At 35.6% G+C, this 16,567-nt stretch overlaps 1 protein-coding gene and 1 long non-coding RNA gene across 3 annotated transcripts in view; one reads left to right on the plus strand and one right to left on the minus strand.

Moving 5' to 3' along the window:
- The window catches only part of LOC146997420 (uncharacterized), a 45,740-nt gene extending 42,034 nt beyond the window's left edge, over positions 1 to 3,706 (plus strand). For both annotated transcript variants that reach the window (XR_015041420.1, XR_015041419.1), the window contains exon 5: positions 2,435 to 3,706. This is a non-coding gene — a long non-coding RNA (uncharacterized LOC146997420). The remainder of the gene's footprint in view (positions 1 to 2,434) is intronic.
- LOC118189160 (uncharacterized) overlaps positions 1 to 16,567 on the minus strand; it is a 72,424-nt gene that overhangs the window by 5,724 nt on the left and 50,133 nt on the right. The window lies entirely within an intron of this gene.

The raw sequence follows: 16,567 nt of genomic DNA on the forward strand, positions 1-16,567 counted from the left end.
GCCAAGCATATAAAACTCGCTCATAAATATGAACTGTCCCAGAAACTTGTATAACATTATCACTAGTTATTTGGATTGCCGTTATATAGAATATAAAGACAACAATGCATTGATTTCAAAATTATACAGTAAAGGTGCCCCACGAGGTTTTGTTTTGGGACCGACTCTGATTCGGCTTTATAAATTGAATTTGAAGAAGGAATTGTTTTACAAGCATTTGCAGATGACTTTGCATTGGTTGTTTCAGGAAGCAGTAGACTAGTAATTGAGGAAAAAACTAAAGTAGCATTGAATAAAATCTATCAATGGTGTAAATTCAATAACTTAGAAATTACGCAAGATGTCTATGCTAACATTGCCAAAGTCTCCAACTTATATTGTAGAGACATTAGGTATTTTTTGGAAGCAGGCAAGATGAAAAATGAGCAGTCGCCTTCGCCGGGAACCGAACCACGGACCTCTGGAATACCGGCCCAGTGTGCAGAACCACTACACCACAAAGGCACGCTAGGAAAGTGGGAGAAATACTTTATATACTACCCCTTTAAAAGGGGTTTTCAGGCGACCCAATCGCCAAATCCTGGGCGAGGAGAATCATCCTCCAACACCCTTTTAGTTCGGCCGCCACTGTAGAGATATTAGCTATTTTTGGAAGCAGGCAAGATGAAAAACTCGCCGGGAATCGAACCACGGACTTCTGGAATACCCGGCCACTGTGCTGACTACCCCACTCCGAATGCATGCTAGGAAGGCGGGAGAACTACCTTATAATCTACTTACATGGAATGGAATAAGGATTAAGAAGGAAAAAACATTCAAATATCTGGGTGTTATCTTAGATGCAAATATGAGTTGGTTGCCCCCTTGGCAAAACTTAAGGAAAAGATATCTAAAGTGGTAAATAAATTAAACAGACTTTTAAATAAAGTTTCTTTGAAGAACAAGAGCATTCTAAAGGTGTTATATAAAAGAGGAATTGCGCGTATAGCATTGTATGGAGCACCAGTTTCGTGGGCAGGTACTGAAAAGATAAAAATAAAAGCATTAATTTATTCTTATTATCAGATTCAGAATTTCTTTTCTTTCAATCACTGGCTATTATAGAACTGTTTCGACTACAAGCTTACAAGTTTTGGCTGGTGTGATACCAATAGATTTGATTGCTGATGTTGAAACACAGACATTAAAGCTTCACGTGTGGGAAAAGATATTCTTTATGACGAAATAAATATTTTAAATAATGAAATAGATAAAAAGCAAGAAAATATTATTTTCATCCAGCAAAATTTAAACATGTTTCCTGGGAAAAAGGATCTCCTGCAAGAAATGGCCTGGCAATATATATTGATAGTTCCGTTATTAATAAGAATGTCGGTGCTGCTTTTGTCGTCTTTCTGGATAATAATAAAATTTTTGAAGGAAAATATAGACTAAATCATAGTGCTACACGTTTTAGGCTGAACTCTGTGCTTTTGCGAAATCATTGGAATGGGCTTATCATGAGAGTAATAGAGTCTTTATCATTGGTGATGAGATTTTTATTTATACGGACTCACAAAGTATTTTAAAAGCTTTAAATTCTCGAAAATGTCTTTCAAAGAAAGTGGCAAGAGTAAGACATCTTGTGAATGAAATTAATGTTAAAGTTTAAAACACAGATTAACAAGTTAAAAGAATATACAAACATACTAGGAAATGAAGCAGCAGACGAAGCTGCAAAGAAGAATTTAATAGATATTCTGTACACCATTATCTATAGACTCAATTAAAACTATTTTACAGGATCAAATATTTCAAAAGTGGCAAGAAAGGTGGGATTATGATATGACTGCAAGGAATGTATATAGAGTTCTTCTAAAGGTCAATTCGAAAAGACTATATTGTAATACATTGCTCAATCAATTATTAACGGACATGGTCAATTTCCTAACTACACACATTCCTACACATTTCATAAAAGGTGATAATAATAAAGCTGAGCCACCTGGAGACAAGTTCACACTATATATGGGATTGCCCACCTACAGAATCTATCAGAGCAGAATACTATGGAAACATTGCAAAGATTAGTGAAAAGTTCCTATATGCAACCGAAAAGGCTAAATTGGGCATTACAAGGAGCTAATTAAAATCGATATAAATATTTTATTTTAGGAGATCAGTAAATACTGTTATATTAGTAAAAATCTGTTTGATTTATGTATAGCAGCCAGAATTGCTCAATGTTAATCAAATATTGATTATTCTGTAGAACTAAGTAGTAATAAGTTTATAATATGAGTAATGTTTAGATTATCTTGTAATACAGTAAGGATTTTATATAGACAGAAAATCCCTGTATGTATTATTTTGTTATTAGGTATGTTCGTAAATATGATTACGTTATTACTAATGGAAATGTTTAACGATGAAATTTTAAGTATATTTCTTTTAGATGTATGTGTCCTTCTGAATAAAGATCGAAATGATCCTGTTGGTGAGGCCGACACATCTTCCTCGGAAAGCGAATGGAAGGACGAGTTGTTTTTATCTGTAGTTTGGTTCCAGTCTTTTAATTATTCGGTTTGTTTTAATTTGACTTTTGGGCCAGTTTGGCAGTATGTTATCTTTAGGTTATGTTATCTAATTATCTTTAGGTTATGTTAGGTTTGCCTTTGTCTGTATCGAATGCATGCGGTGAAAGACCGTTTTCGGTGTTGAAACGCATAAAACACTATTTGCGAAATTCATTAAGTCAAGCAAAATTACATTAGCTATACTATACATAGAACAAAATACGTTGAATAATATTAATTACAAAGAAATAATTGATAAAGTTAGAGAATTGAAAGGAAAAAAAAAAAAAAAAAAGGATTTTTGAATTATTTTCATAATCATTTTTTCAAAACCGTGGTTTTGACACTTAACAGAATAAATTTACTATAAGGTTAACATACTATAAGGTTTCTCACTTTTATTCTATCAAGTTAAGTGTCGAGGAACCTAGTGAACTGGTAAGCGAATAATCGCTTAAGTCCAAGAATAGAAACGTAAACTCGAGAAAGGTTAATTACCCTTTGTTGCTCAAAATAAAGATTCACAGGTGGCCCCTTTCTCAGGGCGTACAACAAAGCTTCCACTTGTGCTTAAAATCCTAGAAATAAGAACTAACTAAGGACTAACTAAAACCTTCTCATTTGCATTTAACACGATTCTAAAAACTCATTCCAGTAGGGAGTTGTAAGCTGAAGCTAGGAGAGACAGGAAAGGTGAACTAAATTAAAATAACTGTTATAAAATTAAAATATACCTTACATTACAAACAAAAAGTTCCAATTCTATTGATTATATTGATTCATAATCAAACGCATATATATAATTATACTAACAACGGAAACTGTATTAAAGATTTTTGAAAAACTGACTATTTTGGTTAATTATTATTATATACCTGTCATTTATTATTTTGTTAGAAAGTTCTTGTAAAATTTACATAACACCCGCTGGGTGTAGGGGCACGACAGGAAAAAATTTCTAGTGCCTTAAAATAGATTAATCCGTCCATGAGCGATTTTGTACCAAGACACAGAAGTATTTCGACTGAAATTAGCAAACACAAGGATTCGGAAATGTTCAGAAGAAGTTCTTAAACTACCTTTTAAATAGACGATTTTTGTTCACTTATATGTATCCTTATGTTTTAGTAAAATAAAGTCATGTAGTTGGATGCTTTGTTTTTCTGACTAATTTAAGATAAAAAACACGAAAAGTAGCATGTTCACAGGGTGATGCTCACAGAGGTCAAATATGCTTAATGGAAAAAGTTTGTTGGGGAAACCAATTACATACAGAACATTTGGGAGAAATTATGCTTAAATAGTACAAGACTGATTATACAGATACTCATTCTCGTCAAATTAGTATGTGTAAATAAAATGAGTTAGAAATATTAGAGGCAGATTTTAGAAAAATAAATCGAAATGACTTACAAATTATATACAGCTTAATAAGAAATAATTTTATCGGAAACAGTAAAAGTGCGCGTAATAAATATTGTGTCTTTCGATTCTTCCATAAATGAACACATTTAATATTCTTCCGCTAAGTATTTAATATGGCAAGCTTAAAATTATTTTATGATATATGGCTAATGAACCAAGCTAACAGTTCGTGGCAAAGCAATGATACAGTTCAAATTTTCTCCCATCGGCTGGGGCCCAAGAGACAAGATGTGAGAGATAGTTTCTATTGCCATGGTAATTATTCGTGTAAATATTTACTGCTTTTTTCACTGCACCAAATTTCTTCTTTCGTTTAATTTGCGATGATTATTTGACTGTCAAACTACATCTGTAGTTTACCAACAAAAAAATATCCTGAAGTTTAAACCTTTTACTTCACGTCCTTTTACATCTTTTGATTTAGATTAAAGATTTTATGTGTATATACATACATATACGTATATATATATATTCACCTTTTCTTGAGATTGGGTAATGATAATTTTTTTACTCCTTTTGAACTTCATCTCTCTCTCAGTACATATATAATACATATATACATATAATATATATATACATTATATATACATGCTGTTCAGGCATAGCATAAAATCAGAAACATTATATACATGCTGTTCGACAGTTATGCTCACATAAAATTACGCGCATGCTGTTCGGTTAAAAATTAGGATTTAAAGAAATGGAATTTAGACATAATAAAATGAATCAAGTTTTAACCGTACTAATAAATGAAACAGCTAGCATCAAGTGTATATAATATTAAAGCCACAAATATGCTCTCTGCATAGGCATTTTTGTATATTTCTCCTTCCATGTGTATAGTAAACATAATCCATCTTTCATAAAGTCTTTCATGTTTTTAAATATTAAATTGTAATTTTTCTTTGTTTTGCCAATCACTCAGTATTAGAGCAGTTTCATCAAATAATTTCTCCATTTTTTCAAGGAAATCGTGTTTTATAAGAATCATAATATCATCAGAATGTGCAATTAGTTCCACATTTTGAGAAAACTTCTGCTTGAGCAAGTTATCCACAATAATGTTCCAGAGCAGGATTTTTCTATTAATGAAATGACTTTTAAATAGATAAAACAAATTTCTAGGTATTTTTAAATCAATTAAACCATGCAGCAAGGAAGACCAATCAACAGAGTCAAAGGTCTAGAGAAATCAAAGCTACGTGTTGTTCACCCCTAAAACATCTGACATATCCAACAATCCGGTAAAATGCATCTCCAAAGGTAAATCTATATTGAAGCTCACTAAGTGGTCATTTATTAACTATAAAGTGTAAAATTCTATCAGTTACCAATTTGTCCAGTACCTTACTCAAAATATTCAAAAGTGTATTGGGTCTTTGCTTTCCATTAGGCTTAGAGATCAAAATATTTCGAACAATTTTCCAACAATCTGGAAAAGGAGTAGACTTAACACAAGCATTATATAGGCAAATAAAAAATCTGGATAATAGGAAAGAATAATCTTTTAATCAAAACAGAATATATGCGATCCGGACCTGCAGAAGCCATATTTCTCAAACACAATATAATACTCTTAACTTCATCATGTGTGAATGGTGAGTCATTCTCACTACATTTCAAAACTTTATCTTAAAAAATATGTATATCTTCTGGTTCACCCAAATCAAGCACCTCTTTAACATACACAGCGTTAATATCTTGTTCATCACCTATACCATTAGACCTTTTCACCTTCAGCTGTAAATTTTGCTTTCCATTTGCCGTCTTATAAAGATCATCGTAATAAACAACGCTTCTTAAAAAATAATTCTCTTTACACACTCTCTTGGTCTTCCTAATCAAACGTTCATAAATAGCCAATTGTCTTTTGTACTTTATCTTACGTAAAATTCTAGTATTATCATTTAATCAAATCACCTGTGAGCTTCTGTATGCCGTGAGTTAGTATTAGAGGCGACCAGGTGCAATATGCGATGACACACAACGCCATAACACTACTCTGGGAAGTGGTGTGCAGTTGTAAAATAATAGCCGGATTTTATATGTTCACCACAGGGTCTCCACACATGTGTACATTTGTTACCACTGCTCAATTTGTATCTGAATCGTCGCTTATGAGAGCTTGGTTATGTTCGATTATGGCCCGATGACATCATGCGTGACTCCATTCCAATCGGAGGCTACGAAGAATAGCTGTCATTGGCAGCACAAATAATAAGCACCGTGACACCAAATGTCTTACTGCCAGGCGCCTTGTGTTGGCACGGAGCGAAAGGCGCGTAATATAAGTGCGAATGGTGGACAGTGATGCAATTGGCGCTGTGTTGGCGGTCAGTCAGTGAGACCTTTCTTCCCGTTATCTGCCGAGAGCTTTACGAATCTGGTCGCTGTATTTATACGACCTCTCCCTACTCAATTGGTCTCACTTCACCTCGAAGTCAGAATGGCTGAGGAGGCGGGATGATCCCTAAGCTTACCACTCGTCTTTCAACATCATGCGGATTCTTATGCTAACCATATTGTCTTGTCAATGTGTAATGGCTGTGTAACAACGTCAGTGGTAAAAGAGCAACAGATAAAATACAGGAAAAAATGCCTTCTCATACCGTTTTTGTGCCTCCGACGATTCTACGATTTCAAACCATGAGGTGGATGGTAATGTTGGCCCCTCAATTATTATGTTAGTCAAGCAAAGCATCGATATTATTAACACAATGCGTTCGAAGAAGGTTGGTTTGCGATACATAGATGGGCTTTCTTTTAATTTAGATCTCATAAACGATCTTGCTGTGAAAAAAATCAATCTTTGAGAATTGCCGATTCTGCAAATGTGTCTGATGTAAGTTTTCAGCCAGTTCCGCCTGGTGTGAATGATCAATTGGTGAAGCTTGAAAATGAGCTTACTCAGAAAATTGAGATGTTGCATGGTGATATCTTGACTATTAAAGAAAGAGTTGTATCAAGCACTGTTTACACTGATCCAGGGGATAGAGATTACGATCTCGAAAAAGCTCGCAATGAAATCGTAGTAAATCCAGCAAAATCTGGAACTTTAGTGGATGTTTAGATTTATTAGATAACGATTTACCTTCGGAAAAGTCTGTTGTCATTCCACGAAGAGTCATTCCCCGACGTAATAGGGGTGTTCTTTTTCGGTTGAAAAATGCTGATGACACCAACGCTCTTAGCAACTCTAAACTCAAAAGGCTCCTAAAGGCAAGAAAGAATCGATTTATCCGCCCAAAAATCATGGTTTATAATTTACATAGATAGATTCCAACTGATCAGATTGTTCACAGAAGCGATATTGTGTGTGGGAAAAAGGTAACTGTATGAAGCCATTGTTTGATATGAAAAATAAAAAAGGTGCTGATTTCCATCATTGTTCCTTCTCGATTAGGGCCAAGTGCTAATTACACACCGTTGAAGATTCGGATGTTAATATTGGTTGGCGCACAGTTGATTTAAAACTTTTTATAAGTCCCATGAGATGTCTAAATTGCCATCACTATGGACACACTTCTAGAGTCTGTCCAAATAACACACAATGTGGTAGATGTGCAGAGTTGAGCGCTACTAAGGACTGCACTTCAGAAAAATTTGTTTGTGCGAACTGTGTTTCGATTTAAAATGTTTAAAGCGATAAAATAAATTGTTGTCATCCGGCTGGTTCCCCGAACTGCCCGGAGTACCGGGAACAGATCCGCTATTTACAGCATCACCTAGATTTCGATCTTTAGCACATGTGTTTAGAACTTTTTGTATATATATGCATATAATTTTTATTTTTTAATAGTTCATTTTAATTTTGTAGATACTTTCTTTTAATGTTTTTAAAATGTACAATTTTGCTTTTGACGATCGGTCCGTCGTTGCATGCCTTGTTATTTTGATTTAATTTATGTTTTGGTGTAATTTTAATTGTTGTGTTTAATGTATTTTATTTTCTTTTTATTTTGATCTTATTGTTTTATTTCTTGGTTTATGCGATTCTTAAATATCAACCTCAACCTCTGTAACACCGTCGCTTGTCAGCTCTCGGAGGTCGAGTCCTTACTCATATAAAGACTTAATTACCGTATTTGATCGGAGGATCAATGGCGCTCTTTTTTTTATAGTTTTGGTCGTACTGGTATTTATATATTGAATGGAAACTTGGAATATATTACTGTGGTGTTAAGTGACACTATTATTGCTATAAGGGTGTTTAGTGACGAGCGATCTCTCGGTGTAGTCTCGGTTTACTTCTCGCCGGCCGATGACTTACAAAAACATTTATTTGAGCTTGAAAGTGCATTATCTCATTTTAAAGAGTTTGCTGTTTGTGGTGATTTTTAACTCTAAACATTTTAACTGGGGGAGGGGCTGATGCTATCGATTCTAGGGGTATTTAAACTAGTAATTTTATTTTAAGTAATCATGTTATTTTATTCAACGAGGAAAATTCACCTCCGACTTTCGTTTCTACGGTCGGTCGGGGGTTGGACCGACCTATTTCTCCGGTCCTCCTCGACTGGTGGCTAGGGTGTCAGGATGGAAATTCTTGATGAAGAGTCTCTCTCTGACCACAAATATGTGATTATCTCATTTGGTACTGACATGGATAAAATTAATGTTTCAAAGCGAATTTTTTTCTAATAATATATTCAGGATACAAAAGTTCTGTATTAAAATTAAACCTATGCTGGATTGTTTTTATGTGGATTTGAAGCTTTCAAATGATGGAGATATATTCAATCGTTTTGTTGCTGAGTTTCAAAATTCTTTAATTGATCAAATGGTGACTCATCTGAGTATAAAGAATAAGAATATTAAGAAATCTCCGACTTCGTGTTCTCCTTTCGTAGAAGGGTTTGGACCTTGAAATCCTCGTCACAGGTTAAAAACATAGATAATTGTACTCGATTAAAAAGGAGAACTGAATATAAAAATCTTTTGGTTAAATTTACAGGAAAGAAATTAAGATTTCTAAACGAAATTATAAAAACAAATTGTTTATTAGTATTAAAAATTATTATGATTTTCATTTTCGCACAGCTGCTCGGACAGCTGCACCATTTTCGCTTCCGGTTAGTGAAAACTTTAATATCTTAGAACACTACAAGGACCTCATTGATCGAAATGTTCAATTAGGTGACCTCGGGAGCATTGCTGCCTTGGGGAGTCACTGTGATAATCTTCGTACTGATGACCCTATTTTCACGTTTACCAAAGTTAAAACAATAGTGGATAGTTTACGTAATCGTAGCGCACCGGGGTTCAACGGGGTCACGCTCATGTTGGTTAAACATTTATTTTCTTATTTTCCTCTATTTTTCGTTGATCTTTATAATAAATGTTTGAAATTACAAATTTTTCCGGACGTTTGGAAAATAGGTCGTTTGGTATTAATCCCAAAGGACAATAACAAATTAAGGCCTATCTGTATATTGAAGAGTTTTGGTAAAGTTCTCGATAAATTAATTTTCAAACGTGTTTTGTTTGACATGTTTGACCGTAACTTTATCTCAGATCCTCAATTTGGTTTTATCCCTGAAAGATCAACAGAGGGCGTCCTTTTTCGGGTTAATGAGTTTATTCAGAACCACAGAAAATCTAAACATGTGGCTGTGATCTCGTTTGATGTCTCCGGTTCGTTTGACGCCGCTCAATGGCCCTCCGTTATGATTTGCCTTAACAAATTGAATTCACCAGCTAATCTTTTCTTTTTAATTAAAAACTATTTTAATAGGCGTCTAATTTCTTATGAAACAAATGTCTCAAATGTTTGGATTACAAGAGAGGTGTTTCAGGGCTGCCCACAAACAGCGCTTTTGAAATTAAATTCGATATGGTTTTAAAAAATCTGGATAAATGGTGCGAGAGAGAAAAAATGTTGATTAATGAGTTGAAAACACAATTTCTGTTCTTTCCAAACGCGGGTCTTCACGCTCGTCCCCCAAAACTTCGTCTGAAAAGTTAAATTTTAAAAACTGTTCGAAGTCTTAAATACCGGGGAATTCGTATTGATGAAAAATTGAACTTTATTGACCATTTTAATTGTATCCAGAAGAGATGTGATGGTTTTTTGAAGTTTTATGTAAATAAGTTCTCATTTCGTATTTTATCCCTTAAAATTCACATAATAAAATCTCTGTATAAGAATTTCCTTTTGCCAGTTATCATATATGAAGTTTGTGCATTAGGCTCCAGTGCTGGGGAGCTCGTTAGATTAAGAATGAAGCACGATTAGGTCCAACGGAGCTAGCTGATATTGCTTACTCGTACTTTCCGTACAGTGTCAAGTGAATTGATGTGCGTTTTGGCGGGGACACCACCCCTTTCTATCCTCTATCAATATTAGTATGATAAAGCACGTTTACTTAATGGATTGGCTGATTTTCTTAGCTTTGGTAATGAATATATATGCTTTTCTTCAACTTTTGCTAAATTTAATTATAATCTTGCACATCCAAGTGATAGGTTCATTATTCCATATGGTGTTTATTATGATTACATTACAGAATTTGAAATTTACACGGATGGTTCTTGTATAGAGGGGGGGGTGGACTCTGTTTTTGTCGTATTTTACTTTGGAACTGATATTTACAGTGAAAAGATTAAACTTGATCAATATAACTCGGTATTTCAAGCGGAGCTCACTGCCCTCTTATTTTCTTTAAAATGGATTAATAAACAAAAGTTTCCTGATAAACATGACTTCTACATTTTTTCGGACTGTATGTCATCGTTGGAGTCATTAAGTGTGGCAGATTCCAATAACACTTTAATCTGCCACTTTAAATTTCTTTATCTACAGTTAATTAGAAAACATAATATATTTGAATTGGATTAAGGCACACTGTGGTTTTATGAGGAATGAGAGGGCTGATGTCCTCGCTAAGGATGAAGGGAGATGGCGCGGGAACGGCCTGTGTCCAAGCTTAAAAAAGAATTGTATGTACTAATATATATAAATATTATTTTCTAAATGGAATGCTTCTTGGTTAATTTCAGATAAAAGGAAAAACTATTTTACAGACTTCGATTTACAAAACATAAAAATTTATTACCTATTTCTAATATAAATGAATCAATTTTTAACTGGTCATGGGCGCTTCCCGTGCTATCGCACTAGATTTAATATTGGATCAAATAATATGTGTTTGATATGTAATGAAGTTGGGGACGCACATCACTTTCTCGAAGACTGTTTTCTCTTTTCACAAATAAAATCACAATATAAAATCAATTGGAGTAATGTTCTAGATAGTTTTAATGAATTTGGTAGATTTTGTCAAGATATTGTAGGAGTTTTAACAATAACCGACTGGCGGTGAGTATTTGCGTTTGAGGTTTGTTTTTTGTTTGTCATTTTCTGTAATCCTGTTGGTGTTCTTCACTCAGCTTGCAACGTTTATGTATTTATATGTTGAGTTATGTTTGCATTCCTTACATAATGTTTATTTTTAATAACAAACATTTTATTTGTTTAATTATTTTATGGTCTTCTATCTTTCCTTTTGTGCCGTTAAGAGGCACAACTGAATATAAAAATATAATAAAAATATTTTTTGTATATTGAAATAATGATTGTAAAAAACTGCCTGTACTATTTTTATTTTTATGATTTCTGTTCTTTAATGATTTATTTACTCGTACCTGCGCTTTTGGCTTCCCTCTGGTCGGTGGTTCGTTTGGGGTGTGGTCGGGTCTCTGGCCGCCCTCATTTGAGGTTAGACCGGGTTCCATGGCCATTGAAATCGGATCACCTTTTGGTACCGTTTTCGTGCCCTATATGTGAGCGATAGTGGTAGTGGTAGTAGTAGATTTATGGCACAAAGCTGTAAAGGCCATATGCGCCAAACACAGGATTTGTTTTTCAATATGGGGGGGGGGCAAGCTAAAGTACAAATTTTAGATAAAGAAAAATATCTAAAGTTAACAGCACACTTATAAAATCGAAGCAAGTAAAAAGATATTGAAATGGTGGGATGAAAATGCTGATTATGATTCAGATAATGAGATATGTAATATAGATATAAAATCCTAAAGCATTCGATTCATTAAAATTCTAACATAAGATCTCCAGACAAAAATCAAATTAAATAATAGAAACCTGTTTCTTTCAGGTAGTGAAACAAATTGGTATTGACTTCTCTTCCGATTAAACGGTCGAGAGGCAGGTCGCAGCTATTAAAATACTTCTCACGAAGATTATTAAAATCTGGACACTCAATTAAAATGTGATGAACGAACGGACAAACATAGTAATTTAGACAAATAGGCTCATTTTCAGCTTTTAGTAGATAGCTATGTGTCGCTCTAGTGTGACCTATTCTAAGTCGAGTCAAAAGAACTTCCTCCTTATGATTGCTAGTAGTATCCCAATGATCTATTTTAGGCTCACTCTTCTCAACTTTTTATGAAGTTGAATGACCCAAAGTTGGTGCCATTTGTTTCTGATCTTCTCTTTGATGACACAACAGATATCTCTAGAAGGGATGAGGTCGTCCGGACATTTCAACAGCAGATTTCGCTATAATGTACGCCAGCTCATTGCCTTTTATTCCAGTATGTCCGGGGACCCAGCAGCACAGAATTTCATATCCACAACTTGTTAATTTAATATTCAACTTGAGTGCATCCACTATCACAGGTTTCTCGGTGCTAAAAAAAGATTCTAAAGCTTCCAGTGCACTGTAAGAGTCTGTATATATAATGAATTTTCCATGGTGCAGCGTTGAGATGTATTAGATAATATAATATATATTATATGGCGCATAATATATGGCAGTCAGTTCGGAGGTTAAGATGGAGGAAGCGTCGTGTAAACATCTGACTTCCGTGTGGTCATCAATTATAAACGACATCCCAATATGACAAGTTGACTTAGATCCATCCGTATATATGGAAACATAACTGCTGTAACTATGGTCTGTGCTCAGCAAAAATTTGTCTGTAGATGCTCTCATTAGTAGTTGTTTTGACGTAACTGTAGAAAATATCAAGAAACCGGATTTGTGCATTTTCCCAAGGTGGGATTTCCAAATGCTGTCCTGTTTGTGGGGACATATCAGATAAGGACAATTCTTCAATGAGAGGACGAAATCTGACAGGAAAAGAAGGCACCCAGGATGGACGGGCATCAAATAAAAGGTCACAGCTATTATCAAGTAAACACAGTTTATAAGGATCGTCAGGTTGAGACAATATACTAAAATACTGTAAAAGAGACAACTACTCACGCCTCAAACGGAGTGATGGTTCGTAACAGTCAACATAAAGGCTCTGGACAGGAGACGTCCTGAAGGCTCCAAAACAAATCCGCAGAACCTGATGACGAACAGGATCTAGTTTTAACAACACTGAAGACCGAGGACACTAGATCCGTAAACAGCTGAACCGTAGTCTAGTCTAGAGCGAAAAAAAACTCTGTAAATGCGAAGCATGGAGCAACGCTCTGCTCTCAAGGAGGCGTTCGCCAGGACTTTTAAAATATTTAAAATTTTTGTACACTTTTTTGTCAAGTTTAAGACATAAGGAAGAAAAGTCAATTTTCGGTCGAACAATCACACCTAAAAATTTTATTTCAGGTGCAACTGGAATCACTGACCCATTAAGGTATAATTCAGGCTCAGGACGCAGACCTCGCTTTCTACAAAAGTGCACGCACACACAAAACTGCACTGTTTCGAAAGCGTAAATTCTTGTCTGTTTTGCCCATTCCTGGATCCTGTTCAAAGCGATCTGGAGTTGCCTCTCTACATGTCTCTTATCCGCACCTCGACAGCTAATTTGTAGATCATCAACATATAAAGATCCTGAAATGGTGGGAGGAAGTTGTTGTAATACAGAATTTATTTTTAGGCTGAACATGGTTGCACTAAGCACACAGGCTTGAGGCATACCGTTTTCCTTTTTTAAAACTTCTGACAAAACAGAGTCAATTCTTACATGAAAAGATCTAGTTTCCAAAAAATTCTAAATGAAAAATGGTAGGTTGCCACGCAAGCCACTATCGTGAAGATCACGAAGTATACCGTATCTCCATGCCTTATCATAAGCTTTCTCTATATCAAAGAGTATTGACAAAAGGTTATTTCTTTTTACAAAAGCTTTTCGAATGGATGTCTCTAAAAGAAGCATGTTATCTACGGTTGTTCTCCCCTTTCGAAAACCGCTTTGATAAGGCGATATAATATTATTCTTTTCCAAGAAGTAGCCTAGTCGACTGTTTATCATTTTTTCAAACAGCTTGCATACGCAACTCGTAAGGGCAATTGGCCGATAGTTGGAGGGATTCCTTGGATCTTTCCCTGGCTTAGCTATAGGAATTTCAACAGCTCTCCTCCATGCACTGTGAAAAGTAAGCTCCTTCCACACTCAATTGTAAAGAGTGAGAAGGGCAGTCAGTGACTTATAGGACAGATGCTTCAACATTTCGTAATTCCCGCCATCAAGACCCGGAGAAAACCTATGTGTCTGCAATAAAGCTCTTCTTAGTTCAAGCATAGTATAGTCTCTATTATAAGGCTCAGATTTCGAAGAGTTGAATGCGATGGGAATTATTTCAGAGTGCTGCTTAATAGATAGAAATGCAGGTGAATAGTTTCTGCTGGAAGAAACGGCAGCAAATGTCTCACCAATAGTATTCGCAATTTCTTCTATGGAGCTAATCACTCGGCCATCTTTTTCCAAAAAGGAAAGTGAGTGGTCTTTATATACTCCGCATGCTTTTCTAACTCTTTCCTAAACCCGCTTATTAGGCGTAGAGGATGTTATTGACGACACATATAAAATCCAAAAATTCCTTTGGCTCTGCCTTCTTACTTTTCGTGCATTTTCTTTGGCTCTTTTAAATGCTATAAGGTTTCGCAAAATAGGATAGCTACGAAAAATTCTTCATACGTTTTTCTGTTTTTTCAGTGTTTCTTGATAGTCACGATTCCACCATGGTTTCGTATATTTTAGTACTTTTCCTGATATTCTAGGAATGGACAGCACAGCTGCCTGAATAAAAGTATTAGTAACAGCTTCAACAGCGTCATCGATATGCACATCTTTTACCATTTCCTCTGTGAGTTCTGCAACGGAAGAGAAGAGTTACCAGTCTGCCCTATCGAGTATGAACCGAGGGGATCTTGACATGGGATTTGCTCCTCTTCGTGCAAGAGATAAAAAAATGGGATAGTGATCGCTGTTGTAAAGATCATTTCAAACACTAAAAGTGCAAAATGGCAACAGAGATGATGAACAGATGGCAAGGTCGAGAGTGTAGAATGTCTTTGAAGGCTCATGGAAGTAAGTATCCTGCCTATTATTCATGAGACCAAGGCTATGATCTTCAATCATTCGCTCAATTTGTCTTCCTCGGCGATTTGTATCTTTACTACCCCAGAGCGGACTATGGCCGTTAAAATCTCCTATTATGATATGAGGCAGATGCTCTATGAGAGCATTTAAACCTTGCTGATCACTGTGCTCATTTGGAGGTAAATACAGAGAAACGACTTAGACAACAGTATGAAATTTAGCTTGAGTAGCGACAACTTGGATGTATGTCATCAAAGGAAGTGCATTTGATGGATAGTCCAGTGAGGTGAGGAGGCCTACACCCACACTTTCACGCTCACCTGCAAGGTTATCCTTCCTGACTAAAGAAAGCCTCCGAAGTTTTGCTTGTTCCTGTTTCAGATTTGTTTCCTGTATTGCTAAGCATAGAGGATGATATGCATTAATTATAGCTTTGATGTCGAGCAAATTTCCGTGGAAACCGCGACAGTTCCATAAGACGAGGGTGAATTTTAGGAATAAATTTTTTTCTGTGTTGCTTTTTAGTTTTTCGTGGAAGTAAATGCCTTGGAACTTCTAGTATTAAATGAATTTTCTTTCTTCTTGTTGGATGTAGTCGGTTGGGTTTTATTTCATAGAGTCTGCGTGCTTATTGATTTTGGTTGGCAACTGTACGAGATGATTTGACAGCACTGGCGTATGATGTATTTATGATGTATTTGGTCGAAGCTGTGTGCTCTGGACTAATCTTCTGGCTTCGGCGTATGAGATGTTCCTACTAACTTTTGCAGTCCGCACTTCTTTTTCCGATTTCCATTTTGGGCAGAAGCGAGAAAATGCTAGGTGCTCACCCTTGGAATTTATACACGAAGGTCCAGCGGTACAATTATCAGAATAGTGGCCAATCTGTGCTCATGTGAGTCTGTCACGACAAAACATCTTAGAATGGCCGTAACGTTCGCAATGGAAGCATCGCATAGGGTTTGGAATATAAGGTCTTACAGGAGAATTTAAGTATCCGGCCTTAATATTCTTAGGTAGATCAGGCGCACTGAAGGTCAGAATCAAGTGTTTCGTGTCAGTTAACTGACCTTTCTTTCGCATCTTGATCCGCCTAGCACCACAGACATTTTGGTCAGCTAACTCGGAGACGAACTCTTCTTCTGAGACGCACAGAAGGTCGATCTCTGATTTCACACCTCTACAGAAATTAAGTCTTTTGTGCGCTGACACAGTTATAGATACTTTTCCAAGTTTGGTTTGTCGTGAAATGGAAGCAGACTGGGATACAGTATCAATAAGCAAGTCTC

The sequence above is a fragment of the Stegodyphus dumicola genome, chromosome 5, assembly GCF_044657685.1.
Source record: "Stegodyphus dumicola isolate Sdum_Otavi_A_Nest chromosome 5, ASM4465768v1".
NCBI lineage: Eukaryota > Metazoa > Arthropoda > Arachnida > Araneae > Eresidae > Stegodyphus > Stegodyphus dumicola.